The sequence below is a fragment of the Podarcis melisellensis genome, assembly GCF_964234715.1.
Source record: "Podarcis melisellensis genome assembly, chromosome: 2".
NCBI classification, from domain to species: Eukaryota; Metazoa; Chordata; class Lepidosauria; order Squamata; family Lacertidae; genus Podarcis; species Podarcis melisellensis.
In genome coordinates, this window is record NC_138529.1 from 27,489,261 (window position 1) to 27,494,534 (window position 5,274).

A 5,274-nucleotide genomic window follows, 5' to 3' on the forward strand; every position below is an offset into this window, starting at 1 on the left:
AGGACAGTGAAATCTGTTAATGGTTTTAAGGCTGCAAGTCCTAAGAGTAAGTTCCCCTGAAGTCAATGGGGCCTCCTTCTGCTTACACGCCTCTAGGATTGTGCTGCAACGTCTATTTGTTGTTTTGCTTTTAGGCAAGGAATAATTATTGGGAACAAATGGATAATGCCTGAACCCAGGTGTCATCTGGAAAATATGGCATTCGGTGAAGTTTTTTTCTTTCTTTTACAGAACAGTGAAAACTTTAAAAGGGGAGGTTTTGTGGGAATTCATCTGAAGTGCAGTGATGTACTCCGAAATCCTTTTCAGAAAGAGCAGCATTGATTTAATGTAGTGTTTTCTTTGACTACTGAATGAAAGCCTGCAATTTGCATGTCCGCAGGAGACAGAATTCTAGAATACATAGGACTCGCGCTTGGGGTGAGTGTCGAGGTAATTTTGCTGTTTTGAATTAAAATTTTAGGAAGCTTCCTTATAACGAGCCGGACTATTAATTCATCTATCTCAATATATTCTACACGGACTGGCAGCAGCTCTCCAGGATGTCTAACAGTGGTCTCCTAGTTTTACCTGGAGTGAACATGTGACATATTCTGCATGCAAGCGCTAGCACTGAGCTATTGCCATTCCACTTTAATTTAGCAACATGAACCTCAGCATATTTAATCAGGAGTATGTGCCACTGAATTCTTGGGAACTTGCTCTATAGTAAGTGAGCTTAGGACATGCCCCAACCACCCTCACCCCAGCCCCAATGTGTTTGAAGCCGTCCTGCTTCTATGACAAGCAGGTTGCCTTTTCACAGCCATGTAAACCCATTAATTGCCACTATGGTAATTTATAAAGGATCAGCTGGCCTTTAGATATTACATAATCAATAACCGTCCATTTTTATTTTTTTGAAATGTAAGATTTAAACATCTCATTAAAAAAATAGCAACTTTCAAAATCACCATTTAATTTTGTGGTGATATTTCGGAATTCAGGCAAAATAAGATCATATCCTGAAAAAAAACACCATACAATTAAATGTGTCAGCGTTGGGGGTTTTTTATCCTTAATTCACTTAAAGTTCAAGTGCTGATTTTTTTTTGTACCAAACACACAGAGAGAGAGAGAGAGAGAGAGAGAGAGAGAGAGAGAGAGAGAGAGAGTAATTAAAACTGGTAGGGAAATAAGATCCTCATATCTTCTATTTTGAACATCTAACCAGATTAGATTTTGAGGTGTATGCGGATACAGAATTATTTTTTGTGTGCAATCAAAAAGCCCTTCTCAAAGAAGGGACTGCTACTAGAATATATAGAAACATTCCAAGCAATCCACAGTTAATCAGCCTTGGTTTTGCTCTTAATTACCCCCAGAAGGCCTGAAGCCATTCTCCCAGCCATGCAAAGACCTACTTCCTGTATACAACTCTTCGGTATGGCAGAGAGAACAAAATCTGAAGTCGATGACAGGGTGAAATTGACTCAATATTGCCGTCCCCCAAGTAAGCAAATGTGGGGCCACAAGTGCCTTAAATCTGCTCATGTAAATGTTATCATAGCCTTTACATAAATTCTCTTGGGGTAATAGTTCCTTGGGAGTTCAGATTTTCTCCTGGGTAAAGGCAGTTCTGATTCCACCCTGGCAGCAAATCCGGGCCACATGTGAGCAAATCAACCATAAACTTCAGAAAGCAGTTATTTTACAGCGCAAGGAAACTGGGTCATGGCACTGTTTAGCTAGTCGTCTTACTTCAGAGTAGTATTCATCAGTAGGAGACATTCACACTCGATGTTCATTCACACAGTCTAGGGAGGGTGACTGTACCTAGTCACACTATTAGGCAGGGTACAGTGGCTTGCCTCTGAGAGCGGAGTTTTGGGTATCATTAAAGGGCAGCAAACTGTCAATGGCTATGTTTGTTTTATTTTATCTTTCACCAGTGGGGGTGGCAGTTTAGATTTTCTGCCTCAGGCACCACAATGTCTTGGGCTGTGTCTCTGGCTGTACTTGCTTAACATCTGCTACAGGGTGTATCGCCGTTGCCTATATGTGTGAGATGCACATGCTACATATAATTGGCTGTGCATTCTAAAATCCACACAGCAGCTGTCTCTCATTTTAGAAATTAAGCACTGGAAGCATCAGGACTGGGGAAACCATTCCAGACACTTTGTCACTCAAGGGCTTAACTGTTGGCTGACGGTGCCTAAGTATTTAAATATTTCCTCGGTTCTCTACAGGGCCGGACCCTAAATATTTGACGCTCGCTCTTCAGAATTTGAAATATTTCCCCAGAAAGTTCTTGTGTGTCGCTACATTGTGTGTCACTGAAAATGTACACGTGGCCCAAGTAGAAGATTGCCAATGCTACCAAGTGAAGCACATTGTGGTATAGGGATACAGAGTGCATCACTGTACGCCTCCTGGCTGTCAATATCATGGCATACAGCTTGCTATGGATGATGGGAGCGTCAGAGCCCTTGACACAAGGCACTTTAACTTCAACAGAATCTTCTAGTGAGTCTGTATTTCAGGATCGTATTAATGGTTGACCCTTAAGGGGGGAAACATATAGCAAAGTCAACCAACTGAAGTAGTAACAGGAAGATATAAATGTACTCAGATGCTTGCAATTTTGCAAGTAAGATAAGAACCTTTTTGAGTTAGCTGCTTATTTAAAATAAAGAAAACTTGAGTTGGGTTATTGAAAAGGAACGCGTTTTAAAAACTTGATAATTTGCTTCTCCGTTTTTATGCTGTTTATCCATGCCAAGGGACCTTTGGAGGGGGAGTAGTTCCAACAGGGTAACCAGTTTTGTCTCATTTTATTTGCTCTGTTTTGTCATTCTCGATTTCCATCCAGGGCTATGATAATGTTGCAATCCTTGGGTTGGGCAAATGTTCTTTAGGTCTGGCCCTGCCCAAATTATTTGCATTGAAATGAATCTTAAAAGCAATTAAATAGATCCTGTTTGGCAAACCCCACCCTCACCTTTCTTTATTGTTTCTATTGGGGAGGGGGGCTGTTACCGGTAAGAGTAAAGGAGCAGCTGCACTGAGTCAAGTCCACTAAGCCCTGTATTGTATCTCCCAACAGTGGCAGGATCCAGATGCCTGAGGAAATGTACATCTACCAAGTGTATTAGCCAAGTAATCTTTTTATTGTTCCCTCTCAGGGCTGAACGGGGCCTATCATTGCTTTTGCAAAGGGTTATTCTGCTTATCTTGCATACATTCCAGCTCTAATTGAGTCGCTCAGTATCTGTAAGTGTACTCTGTGCATTTAATTTCCCTGGGACCACAATTCCACACCCCTTACAACAATTTTTTCCCCAATTTTATTTTATTTACTTACTTTTATATTTGCCTTATCTTCTATCAAGGAGCCAAAGGTGGCCACCCATACAGGCACTGACAAGACCCAGACCTGCTTAGTTTCGGCAGGGTGGTGGTGATTTCATGTGCTTTCCTTCCATACCATGGAAACCATATGCATATACAGTACATACCTGAGACTGAGGATTACATCGATGCTGTAGTTTGCAAAAGGGCGTGCCATAATAAAATGGGTTGTCTTCATGCTAATTCAGGCACTATTCCCTCCCGCTACTTGTGCAAGTTCTCCCAGCCATCCTTGAACAAGAAGTTGCACAAGGACGGTGCCTCTTGGGAACTCAAGGTTGCTAATTAAAGTACGGTACCTTCCCTCAAGGGACGCGGGTGGCGCTGTGAATTAAACCACAGAGCCTAGGACTTGCCGATCAGAAGACCAGCAGTTCGAATCCCCGCGACGGGGTGAGCTCCTGTTGCTTGGTCCCAGCTCCTGCTAACCTAGCAGTTCGAAAGCATGTCAAAGTGCAAGTAGATAAATAGGTACCACTCCGGCGGGAAGGTAAACAGCGTTTCCGTGTGCTGCTCTGGTTCGCCAGAAGCTGCTTAGTCATGCTGGCCACATGCTGGCCACATGACCCGGAAGCTGTACCAATAAAGCGAGATGAGCGCCGCAACCCCAGAGTCGGTCACGACTGGACCTAATGGTCAGGGGTCCCTTTACCTTTTAACTTCCCTCATCTAAGGAAATGTGTACTTCTTGGCTGGTAAAGATAAAGGTAAAGGGACCCCTGAATCCTGTTGTGGGGATTGAAACTGCCAACCTTCTGATCGGCAAGTCCTAGGCTCTGTGGTTTAACCCACAGCGCCACCCGCATCCCTTCTTGGCTGGTAGCAATGCTCATAATCTAGTGGTGAAGCTGGGAAGTGCATCCCTGACATTGCAGAATTTGCCTTCAGCCTTGATCATAGAGGCATGGAATCGTAGGGCCGCGATCCCATTCAACCCCCTGAGATGCAGGAATCTTTTTGCCCAACCTTTTTGCCCAACCCATTGCCCTGAGATTAAGAGTCCCATGCTGAACCTAAAAGAGGACTTTGTTTGTTTCTATTTCCCATATCCATAATGCAAATATGAAAAATTTGTTGGCTGGCATGTGCTTTCAGGTTTCAAGTTTCTTTCACTTTCTCTTCCTCATCATATTCATAGAAAAGAGTGAAAGGGTCAACTGCTCTTTTTGTGTCTTCTGTGAAAACACTCGCTGTGTTTACTTATACCAATAAACATCCAAGAGCGCTTTTGCAAAGAATAAGAAAAAACCTGGAAACGGAACTGACTCTTAAGACTTCAGTGTCTGAGTCATACTGAATTTGATACTGTATTGTGCTTTGCCCTGACAATTGTAGTGTATGTGTGCTCCACAGTTCCCTAATTCTAAGACACACTCATAAGTTCACTCAAAGACTTGGGGGTCTTTCCCAGTGTCCAGAACTCAGGGGACCCCTTAGATTGTGTCTTCCAGAGGGCTGCTTGCTCTGCAAGTATTTTAGGGGCTGGCTTTGCCTCATAGCTAGCTAGCATTGTTATTCTTGCCCTTTGTGAATTCGTCTCATCCTTTTCTGAACTTAGTTATGTGCATTTTGGCCAAGGCTTGTTAAACTTTGTGGCTGAATTATGTAGCATGTCTGAAGTGCAATAAAGAGGTAACCAGTGTCTCCTTACCTTCTCAACATTGCTAGTTGTTCTCTCTGGTCTGTCTTAGAGTTTATGAGGTTTATTTATAGGTAAATGTATTTTTTTTTATGACTGAGGCCACCTTGACACTGAAGTTATCCATTCGTTTTTGGAATTAAGTAGAAGCCTTGCTAAAGTGAGCCTCCAGGTACTGGCTTCATGAATTGGAGAAGGGAGTTGTGAACCAGCATCTTTTTGGCCTTCACTTGTTTTCTGGG

General features: G+C 42.8%; 1 long non-coding RNA gene across 1 annotated transcript; it reads left to right on the plus strand.

Annotated features, from left to right (window-relative positions):
- The first annotated feature begins 234 nt into the window (after positions 1 to 234).
- LOC309363602 lies at positions 235 to 2,971 on the plus strand. Its single transcript, XR_014165461.1, has 2 exons — positions 235 to 420; positions 1,365 to 2,971. It is a non-coding gene; the product is annotated as an uncharacterized lncRNA (long non-coding RNA).
- Positions 2,972 to 5,274: the final 2,303 nt, after the last annotated feature.